The following is a 12,500-nucleotide window of genomic DNA, read 5'->3' on the forward strand; positions in this document are numbered from 1 at the left end:
GGATCTGTAATTCATGGGTCTGTTGCTAGGCCACCTTTGTGGAGGGGAATAATTGTTGCTGTTCTCCAATCCGCAGTAACAAAGCTTATGGTTAGCCTATGATTGAAAAGGGTACTTAGTGGTGATGCTAATTCATGTTTTAGTCTGTTTAGAAGACAACCTGGGATGTGGTCTGGTCCCATAGCGGATGTGTTTTTTTGCTTTGGACAAGGCTGTGAGGACCTGCTCTTCAGATATGTGGGGTAGAGGGGGAAGTTTGGGGGAAGTTTTGTTGTAAGTTAGGTGGGATAAGGGAGTCAAATTTTTACCAAACATCCACTAGCAGATTTGCTATCTCTGTGGGGTTAGTGTGTGTGATACCGTTGGCCACTAGTTCTGCACATGCTTGGGTCTTACCCTTTAGGTTACGTACATACCTGTAAAAGGCCTTATGGTTGTCCTTGGCTGTACTTGCTACGTTTCTCTCAAAGGAGACCTTGAAGGATTTGACAAATTGTCTTATTTACCTATTGAGGCTGAGGAGGATGCTTTTCCACTGTTGGATCCTTGCCTTTGATTTCTTGGACAGCAACTTTTTGCATTTATTGTGAAGATTGTTGATGCTGGATGTCAACCATTGTAGCTTGTTTTACTTGGGGCTCTAGCTTTGATCCTTTCTGGTACAGCTGAGTTTATACACTTATGCAAGTGATTGTACAAGGCTTTAGTGTAAGCTTCGGTATAGCTACCACTTCCATCTTGGGGTGGGGCTTGGAATGCATTTTTACCTTCACCTAGGAGGGTATAGTTTGCCTTAGTTAAAGTTTTTTAGTCTGATTCAACCCTTTGTGAGTTCTGGTGTTGTGTGAACTCAAAGGTGACTGATTAGTGGTCAGTTGTAATGAATGAAGGTCAGACAGTTGTGGCAGTGCATTTGTTTGACATGTTGGTGAGGACCAGATCCAGAATGTTTGTTCCCTTTGTCGGGGTATGGACAATTTGTTCCAGAGCATTTGAATTAACAAAGCGAAGGAACTTTTGCACTAGTAAGCTAGGGCTACTGTAGATTTCCCACTTGATTGTGGGATAATTGACATCCTCCATAACCAGTCTGTTTGGTAAAATTTGGATTGTCTTGTGTTGGGTAAAAAATTGTATTGTTGATTAGCAAGATTAATTGCCCATCTAAGATTACAGCAGTACCTGACAGAGTAAACTTATGATTTAACTGTGTCTATGATATGTCATGCAGGCGGAGATGAATCCATCTGCAAAATATGCTAGAAGTTAAGCTTAAAAAAGTAGGTGGGCCTTCCTTTTCTTTGATTCTAATGCAAAGAAAGAAAAGTTTTAAAAAGCACAAGCAGGTTTCTAGTCCCTACACAATACTGGAAACATACTGTATGGAGAAAAGAAATCCAAGGATTTAAACTATAGGAGAGGGCAGTTTTCCTTTAATCTGCAGCTGCCTTGTATTATTGATTTTGACCATATGGTGGCAGTAAAGGTAATGAAAGTACTGTTTACTTTTGATGGGCATGCAGAGAGAAGAAAAGTTTTTAATTTTGTTTCTCAAAAAACACAGTTTCATCAGCTAGGTTCTCTCTTGGAATATATTGTTACCATTTTATATCCCTCTTTAATATGTATTGTTGAAATGCTTTTGAATCTCCTGCTTAGGAAGTGCACTAACACAACTGATTTCTGAAAGCATGGTGAGTTATTGTTATGAATTCTCTGCCACTTTGTTTTAATGTATTTAAATTAAAAAAAAAAAAAACGAGAATGCACCTTCTAAGAAATATACTTCTAATTTTCTTTATTGGTTTTAATTTTTCTTTATATTATTTCATTTTTATGCTTTTTCACTTGTTTATTAAACATGTACAGGTAGTTTTTACATACTGGGGCAGTGATCATGTGATAGAAGTGTTTGTTAGGCAGATCATACAGATGAAGCTTGATTAGTGAAACCAGTTTGTGAGTTTTAGAAACCTTTGATCTAGTAAAACCTGCTTTTTTGGACATTATTTTGAATGCTCAATTTGTTTATATATATATATATATATATATATATATATATATATATATATACACACACACACACACACACACACACACACACACACACACACACACACACACACACACACACACACACACACACACACACCATGTATATGTATATGTATATCTTATACACGCACAAACATACACACACATATGGACAAACAAATGCATGCACTGATAAATGCTAGCTAGATACATTCAACTTTTTATTTTACAGAATAATGTATTTTTGGTGATCATTGACTATTGCACAAGATTTTGCAATGCTTGCAGTCTTTGTGCATTATTTATAGTGCATGACGTTGTCTTTGTGCATTATCTGCAGTACATAAGGTTGTGTACAGTCAGACCCCAATAGCCTAATGGATAAAGCATTGGCTGCCAAAGCCTGCAATTCTGGGTTCAAGTCCCATCTGTAGTGATGTGATCTTGATACAGGTAGTGTTTTTCTCTGAAACAGGCTCCCCATTCATAGGAGACAGGGTTCCCCCAACCCAATTCAAGCGTAAATTGGATGGGTACAGGAAATTCATCCCTGATTTGACACCTATGTCTCTTAATTAACACAGGCAGCCTGTAAATGGTTCATCTCCCAGACCCTTGCTTACACTTACCAAGGGTACAGCAAATCTGTGTGGGAAGAAAAAAAATGTGCAGCATTCTGATCAGTATTTTCCATCTGCCTGATCACCCCTCTTCAATATGCTTTCCCAAAACCATTTGTTTATTTTATCAAATTCTATTTGCAGTCTCTCTCTCAAGTGCATCTTTCCATAGTTCATTTCACAGTGATATGGCTTGAAGGACTTTGTAATCTAGCCACATTTACTTGTTTAGTTTTTAATGTTGACAAAAATTGTGTTGTTACTATTAATAACATTTTGCAGTGGCTACATTGTTTCTTGTTTTCATTTTGGAATTATTTCTAGTTTGTAATAGCTTAAGATCCTTATATATTGGACAATCTAGAATGACATACATTAAATAGGAATGTTAAAAGTCTGATTGTATGTAAGAAAGTTTGCCATAACAATGTCTAAATCTGTAGGTTGCATTAAATTCGCTGTTCAATGTTCCATAGATTAAGCAGCACAACTTGCCTTGTTTAAAATATCATCCATGTCTGAAAACAAGCAAACGAGCATTTGTAACAAATACATATTTGCAAATTAGATATAGATCATTGAACGTGTTACTTATTTGCCTTTATTGTAGGCAAGTTACCTGTCAGAGCATGAAACAGTATAATGATAGGTGGTGAGCCTAGCAGTCTGCCTGTTCCTGAAAAATAAGGAATGCATGCTTTTTCTACAACCAGTTTTATTGTGGAAAATGTCACATTTTTGCCACTAGATGGCACCAGGAGATAAGCTATAATAAGTCATGGCTGTTCATGGGAAGAAAAATAAACATCTCTTCAGGCACAGAGAAAAGTAATATTTTACCCAGAAAAACAAAATCTGTGTGACTTTTGGTATAGGAAGGTTAAAGCAGCACAGAGCTACCCCACCGTTAATTAATTCAGTTAATTTGTGACATTAAAAGTTTAGTGAACATCAGGCCATGAGAGTTCAGTGAGCATATACTGGTTATACAAAGAACTTTTTTATGTAAAACTTTTTCCTGTTGAACTGATACTGCAGACAGTTTCCAATACTTTGCCAAACACCAGGAACTGCTCTCACAACTACCTTTCACTTTGTGCATTGAACATTTGCAGTTGTCTCAGAGCAACTATAATAACCATGCCACTTATGAGCCATTGCTCAGCATAAGCGAAACCACAGTGCAAGATAACTATATGTTCATGCAGGACAGACAAGTATATTGTTACTGTGTGGTGGGCACAGTGGAGTGTATTGTACTATAATAATAAGGAGTTGTGTTTGGCTAGTACTTGTGTGTCAGCAATGTTGTAGAGAATATCTTTTCTGAATCAAATACAAAATGCACCCTTTGCTCCTTTGTTTTTCATGCAACATTATTGTTTTGGTTTTTAAACTACACTAATGACAGTACATACAGCAATGCTTTAGTTTGGCAGGCATCAGCCAAGCTACTGGATGCTCATACCATGGCTGCATAAGCTCTTATAGAAAAATGTATTTATTTACTTTTGTGATTTAGTGTTTTTTGCACTTGAGCCTAGTTCCTAGGATCCATCTTTTCCCCTGATTCCAGACTCCTACTAATGTTTCAGTAACAAGTGTTCATAGGCTTGTACTAAACTACCGACCACAGGGACCTTTTTAAGCAGAGCCTTGAATCCCAAATATATATGACCATTTTAGGAAGTTTATGATTCTTCAAAAGGATATATGTAGGCTTGGGTGCTTAAGTATATACAGGCTGCGATGGTCCATTAGGGAGATAAGCGAAAAACCAGGAGACAATTTCTAATTCCTCATCAACCTGTCTAACTTATAACTGAATTCAGGTAGGGAAAAACTCTGGTAAACATAGATTGGAAGCTTGTTCTAGAGAAGGGGTGTTCTCTGAGGCACATACCTGTCCCTCTAACATGTCCTATTTATGTTGCAAGCAAGGTTTAACTCCACTGATTGGGTAATTTTGATACTACTTGTTTTGTGGAAATGTAGAAGATCCATCAAGACAGTATTCAAGGATGCTTGTTTGCCAGACATAGATCACCCTTAAACATCTATATGAGGCTGAGTACAGACAGAGCTTTGAGGTGGTCCGCATAGGATACATTGTTTAGGCCCTATATCCTTTGTGTGAGGAACCACTGTGGCTGTTCCATTTATTGCATGTGCCTGGTCGGGTACATACTGAAGTGAGAATTGCATTAATGATTGGTCTGATGAGGGCTGAATACAATGAAATGATGACAATCTTGGACCTAAATTCAATACTGTTACTTACAAATCACGCAACATAGAATGATTCCCTTACTACTGTAGACACATGATGGTTGAAGGCCAGACCACTATCTACATGCATCCATAAAGCCCCAACAAGTAGGTTTTCTCTTAGGGGTGTATTATCAACTATGCAGTTTCCAGGGCTAGCCATATTCCAGAAGGATACTATTATGTATTTCTTCACATTGAGTTTTAAACTGAATCTGAGTCAGCCATTCTTGGACTATATTAGTGTCTTGGGGGATTCCATGACTGCACCTAGTTTGCAATGATCTGCAGATATGGTTCTCCAGAGGCCCATGACATTGGATGATTGGATGGGAAACTGCAAATTCACCTTAGCAGTTTCACCTGTGCCCCTCTTGGACAGGGGCAGTAGTGATTGACTTAGATCTGCTTAACACCTTGATATTCTTGGGAACAGGGGTTATATTTGGTGTAATGATAGGAGGTACTGCCAGCAATACAATGAGAAGTGGGACAGTGGATGTATAACATGTGCCTGCACAGCTAGCTGGAATTTAGTAAAGAATTATATGTCATTTGTGTATCAAACTGATTTGTACAGATGCTCGTGTTTAAAATGTATTTGTAAAGTTGCTTGTGTTAAAATGTATCAACATTGTGCCCTATTGGAAAGAAAAGAAATGTACATGTATTATTGTAACTGAATTAAATGTATATGTTTTAACAGATGATACTGAATGGGAATAGATTAATCACAACCCAGCTGCAGCAAACTTTGAAAAATAGTTGAAATTAAATTAGGCCATAAGGATTGTATCTTACAGTTCTGTTTGCAGCAAGAGTCAAAATGTCTGGGAAAGCAGGTATTAGGAAGCATTCTTTATTGTCTCTAGCAGGGAGCTAATTGCTACTCTGGGAGGGGAGAGGTTTGGAATTGTTTTATGACTTCAAAAAGCAGCAGCAGATCTGAGCAAAGCTCTATCAGTATGGATGGTAACACATAGGTGCTAAATCCTGACAGCTTCTATCAATGGGGGTTGTATAGGAACCAGAAGTCAGATGTACAAAAATAATGTTTTAATATTAGAGGAGACTGAAGTCTCAGAAACAATCTGTTCTTGGAACTTGACAAAGGAGGAAGACCACTCACCCACTTCATCTTGCCTTGCACTAGCAAGTGACCAGGGGTAGTAATTCTCTAAATCAGTAAGGAAAATATAGTGAAAATAGTTCTGTAACTGTGTGACTCTTTCTAGATGTGTTATTTTTAATATTTCCTGTGATTGAAACTCTGGTGTTTACTGTAAAGAGATATTTAGTATTTTCATGTTCTTTTATTAGTTAATATTAAATATATTTAAACTTCTCATTGTGGCTGGTCCTTTTCGAAAAAGATTTAAGTTTTGAGAGTATTTGCATACATTTATTTGGTGATAACTCTGGCCACTCCTGCAAGCCTTGCTGTTTGGTCAATATTACCATTTGTATTAATATTACTTTCACTCAGTATAATTGGGTACCCTTGCAAGAGCCTTAGTTAACTGGCTTTGTAGTGCCTGCTGGCAGTGATAACTACCTTATAGTCTGGGGAGAAGGGGGCATAGCTAGTAAAACATTACCAGCCTTTCCCAGGTGTGTGTGTGTGTGTGTGTGTGTGTGTGTGTGTGTGTGTGTGTGTGTGTGTGCGCATTTGTGTGTGTCAGCTACTTGGAGTAGGGACACAAAGTGCTGGTTTCACAGAGAGAGTGGTGGAGGACTTGACTTGGGCACTTGGCTGAGGACTTAAATCTGCAGCTGTGCCAGTGGGGAGCCTTATTGGGGACCTGGAGGGAGGCAGAGAGTGAAACCCAGACATCAAGCTGAGTGTGTTCCCTGTGTGCTTTTAAGGGAAATTGTGCTTGATGCAGAGACATCTGCATCTGGAAATACTGAGTGTATCCATTTGTATTCCAAGTGAATGTCCCTCTCCACTGTCAGTGGTGAGGATTCAGGCTCCTTGATTACTGGCCCAGAGTGGCAACGTCATACTTGGTGAGGCTTGTAAGGGTCCAAGGGCCATTAGCCTAGTCACATCCTGTGATCCCATGATTGTATGATCCTACTGGTCTTGACTTTAGAGAAGTAGATGCCAAAAAGGAGCAGACCCAGCACAGAGCTGTGAGGAACTCCACTAGTGACTGGCCTATTTGTGGAGGTGGATACCATTATCCTAACTTCTTAGACCCTATCTGAGAGTCGCCCTGCTCTCCAGCAGGTTACATAAGGGTTTATACCTAATTGCATGAGTTTATCTGCAATGCCCAAGTAGGGTATTGTATCAAATGTCTTGGCCAGATCAAGGTAGGCAGTATGCACCATTTTGCCCTTGTCTCTTCTTGAAGTCCACCAAGATAAGTATGAAAAAAATGTTTGGGATAGGGAGATTTGTTTAGACCATTTAACCACCTGTGTCTGGTAGGCAAGACATATTTAAAACCAGTTGATTGTGGTATGTGCAAGGTATAAATAGGATAGCTGAGACATAAAATGTTGTTTTAAGTATATCCAGTGCTTGACAGGTCAAGAAAGACTTCTCCCATGTAGCAGTTTTTGTTTATGTTGCCTGATGATACTAAAAAAGGCAAGCAGGTCTGTCTTGGTACTATACCTTGATCTGAAACTATATGGTGTGTCAAATAGTATATCTTGCCTGCTAAGGTGATGTAACTGTTGAAGATGTACGAAAGATTCCAATAACTTAGAGAGTACCGATAGAATCGCAACTGGCCAGAACTGACCAAAACTGGTAATGGTCGGACTATTTTCTGCAGAGGAATTATGACTGCATGACTTCCATGAGATATGTATGCAGCCTTTTTTATTGAGCTGTTAACTAATATTGAAAATGTGTACAGTATTGCCACAACACCCTGCTTGCAGTTAAAAAGGGAGATATATTAAAGGAGATTAATGACTTCTTTATTTTTTCTGTAACTTGTGAATGGTAGAAGTGGGCATAGAAGGAGACTGAGTGAGGTTTTACTATGTGCACTTCTCCACTGTGATGATTTGATGGTGGGGATTAATACAGGAGTTGAAGAGATGGTTGATGATGTGATATTTTAGAAATGCTGACAGAATTTTCCAGCTGTATCATATAGGGAGGCAGACGGATAAGGGCTAGGGGTATGATGCTTTCCAGAGAACAGAAGGGAACTGATGGCTTGACATAATTGGTCCGGGACTTACAAATCACGCAACATAGAATGATTTCCTTACCACTGTAGACACGTGATGGTTGAAGGCCAGACCACTATCTACATGCATCCATAAAGCCCCAACAAGTAGTTTTTCTCTTAGGGGTGTGTTATCAATGATGCAGCTTCCAGGGATGGCCATATTCTAAAAGGATACTATTATGTATTTCTTTACATTGAGTTTTAAACTGTGAATCTGAGTCAGCCCTTCTTGGATTATATTAATGTCTTGGGGGATTCCATGACTGCACCTAGTAGGCAATGATCTGCAGGCTTGGTTCTTCAGAAGCCCATGACATTGGATGATTGGATGGGAAACTGCAAATTCACCTTAGCAGTTTCATCTGTGCCCCTCTTGGACAGGGGCAGTAGTGATTGACTTAGATCTGCTTAACACCCTGATCTTCTTGGGAACAGGGGTTGCATTTGGTGTAATGATAGGAGGTACTTCCAGCAATACCAGGAGAAGTGGGACACTGGATGCGTAACATATGCCAGCACAGTTAGCTGGTATTTAGTAAAGAATTATATGTCATCTGTCTATCAAAGTGATTTGTACAGATGCTTGGTTTAAAATGTATTTGTAAAGTTGCTTGTATTAAAATGTATCAACATTATGCCCTATTGGAAAGAAAAGAAATGTACATGTATTATTGTAGCTGAATTAAATGTATATGTTTTAACACAGGATACTGAACGGTTAGGTTAATCACAACCCAGCTGCAGCAAACTTTGAAAAATAGTTGAAATTAAATTAGGCCATAAGGATTGTATCTTACAGTTCTGTTTGCAGCCAGAGTCAAAACGTCTGGGAAAGCAGGTATTAGGAAGCATTTTTTATTGTCTCTAGCAGGGAGCTAATTGCTAATCTGGGAGGGGAGAGGTTTGAAATTGTTTTATGACTTTAAGAAGCAGTAGCAGATCTGAGCAAAGCTCTATCGGTATGGATGGTAACACATAGGTGCTAAATCCTGACAGCTTCTATCAATGGGGGTTGTATAGGAACCAGAAGTCAGATGTACAGAAATCATGTTTTAATATTAGAGGAGACTGAAGTCTCAGGAACAGTCTGTTCTTGGAACCTGACAAAGGAGGAAGACCACTAACCCACTTCATCTTGCCTTGCACTAGCAAGTGACCAGGGATAGTAATTCTTTAAATCAGTAAGGAAAATATAGTGAAAATAGTTAAGTATTGTTTTTCTGTAACTGTGTGACTCTTTCTAGACGTGTTATTTTTAATATTTCCTGTGATTGAAACTCTGGTATTTACTGTAAAGAGATACTTAGTATTTTCATGTTCTTTTATTAGTTAATATTAAATATATTTAAAATTCTCATTGTGGCTGGTCCTCTTAGAAAAAGATTTAAGTTTTGAGAGTATTTGCATCCGGTTATTTGGTGATAACTCTGGCCACTCCTGAAATCCTTGCTGTTTGGTCAATATTACCATTTGTATTAATATTATTTTCACTCAGTATAATTGGGTACCCTTGCAAGAGCCTTAGGTAGCTGGCTTTGTAGTGCCTGCTGGCCATGATAACTACCTTATAGACTGGGGAGAATGGGGCATAGCTAGTAAAACTGTGCCAGCCTTTCCCAGGTGTGTGTGTGTGTGTGTGTGTGTGTGTGTGTGTGTGTGTGTGTGTGTGTGTGTGTGTGTGTGTGTGTGTGTTTGTGACAGCTACATGCTTGGAGTAGGGACACAAAGCGCTGGTTTCACAGAGAGATTGGTGGAGGACTTGACTTGGGCACTTGGCTGAGGACTTAAATCTGCAGCTGTGCCAGTGGGGAGCCTTATTGGTGACCTGGAGGGAGACAGAGAGTGAAACCCAGACATCAGGCTGAGTGTGTTTCCTGTGCGCTTTTAAGGGAAATTGTGCTTGATGCAGAGACATCTGCATCTGGAAATACTGAGTGTATCCATTTGTATTCCAAGTGAATGTCCCTCTCCAGTGTCAGTGGTGAGGATTCAGGCTCCTTGATTACTGGCCCAGAGTGGGGACGTCACACTTGGCAAGGCGTGTAAGGGTCCAAGGGCCATTAGCCTAGTCACCTCCTATGATCCCATGATCCTATGATCCTATTGGCCTTAAATTTAGAGACGTGGATGCCAAAAAGGAGCAGACCCAGCACAGAGTCGTGAGGAACTCCACTAGTGACTGGCCTCTTTGTGGATGTGGATACCATTATCCTAACTTCTTAGACCCTATCTGAGAGTTGCCCTGCTCTCCAGCAGGTTACATAAGGGTTTATACCTAATTGCATGAGTTTATGTGCAATGCCCAAGTAGGGTATTGTATCAAATATCTTGGCCAGATCAAGGTAGGCAGTATGCACCATTTTGCCCTTGTCTCTTATTAAAGTTCACCAAGATAAGTATGAAAAAAATGTTTGGGATAGGGAGATTTGTTTAGACCATTTAACCACCTATGTCTGGTAGGAAAGACATATTTAAAACCAGTTGATTGTGGTACGTGAAAGGTATAAATAGGATAGCTGAGACATAAAATGTTGTTTTAAGTATATCCAGTGCTTCACAGGTCAAGAAAGACTTCTCCCATGTAGCAGTTTTCGTTTGTGTTGCCTGATGATACTAAAAAAGGCAAGCAGGTCTGTCTTGGTACTATACCTTAATCTGAAACTATATGGTGTGTCAAATAGTATATCTTGCCTGCTAAGGTGATGTAACTGTTGAAGATGAACGAAAGATTCCAATAACTTAGAGAGTATTGATAGAATCGTAACTGGCCAGAACTGACCAAAACTAGTAACGGTCGGACTAATTTTCTGCAGGGGAATTATGACTGCATGACTTCCATGAGGTATGTATGCAGCCTTTTTTTATTGAGCTGTTCAGTAATATTGAAAATGTTTACAGTATTGCCACAACACCCTGCTTGAAGTTAAAAAGGGAGATATATTAAAGGAAATTAATGACTTCTTCATTTTTTCTGTAACTTGTGAAAGGTAGAAGTGGGCATAGAAGGAGATTGAGCAAGGTTTTGCTATGTGGACTCTCCATTGTGATGATTTGATGGTGGAGATTAATACAGGAGTTGAAGAGATGGTTGATGATGTGATATTTTAGAAATGCTGACAGAATTTTCCAGCTGTATCATATAGGGAGGCAGACGGATAAGGGCTACGGGTATGATGCTTTCCAGAGAACAGAAGGGAACTGATGGCTTGACATAATTGATCCAGGACTGTGTTTTTTTGCTATTGCTGGCAGATGTAACATTTATTTATTTATTTGTTTATTTATTTATTTATTTTATGCTTAACAATTTTGATTTTATTTCCTGGTTGATAGTAAATAGAATGAGATGTTAGAAAAAGTAGAATACTTGAATGCTTTCCAGGTATATTCAGATTCCTTCATCGTGTTTCAAATGAGAGGGTTGATACATGGCAGAGAGCATTATCAGTTTATTTATGATTATCAAAGCGGCTGAAGTTGAAGTGTTGTACAGCTGAGCTTAAGACTAATGACTACAGGGATTGTCCTCTTTCTGACTTTTAAGAGTTCCAGTGAATACTATAGGTGGACATTCAAGTTATGCATATTTTGCCAATGTCTGTAGTAGTGCATTGAAGCACAGTGCTCTTTCCTCCTATAAGACAAGACCAGAAATGGTCACTTATGGAGTCATATAGTATACCAGTGCCTGAGCTGTCTGTGTTGGATAAAAGGAACCAGTCCAGGATATGTTGTCCACCTGACACTTTATTGTTGTAGTTAGCTTAATCAGTTGACTGAGTTCAAACAGGTGGGGTAAAAGAATAAGCATAACACAGAGATTTATGATCAGGTCATTGATCATAACCTGCGTATAATGTGTTCTTGACATGGATGCCAAGAAATTCACCTCGCGGACCACCCTTGCCCTGCATTCCACATAAGTATATCTCATGTAGTTCCTTATAGTTATCTGAATTCTATGCATTCACAGGTGCCAACAGTGATGGGTAAGACATTAAAGCTGAACACAGAACTGGTGCTGGTGAAGCAGGCTACTCTGATACCCATTTAGATGGTCAGGCATCACAGGCTGGAGACACAGTGTCACTGTCTACCTCATTCCTGTGAGGGAAGGCACCCTCTGGAGAAGGTGAAGGAATGCCGACAAATACTGGTTACTGTGTGGATGTATGGCAGACGTTTCCAGCATAACCAAAGGGAATGAGACCTTCTGTGGCTGCTGCCATTATACTTGGTTCTCCAGTGTCAGAGAAGAAAGGTGTACATCTCTGTTCTACTTCTGATATGTACATGCCTACCATAGGCCAGGAAAAAGAGACAGGTGTTCCAGCTCCCACATAGCAGCTGAGATGTGGACACTGTAGGAGCTGAATCAGCA

Source organism: Protopterus annectens, chromosome 1.part1 (genome assembly GCF_019279795.1).
Source record: "Protopterus annectens isolate FY-2018-M chromosome 1.part1, PAN1.0, whole genome shotgun sequence".
NCBI lineage: Eukaryota > Metazoa > Chordata > Ceratodontiformes > Protopteridae > Protopterus > Protopterus annectens.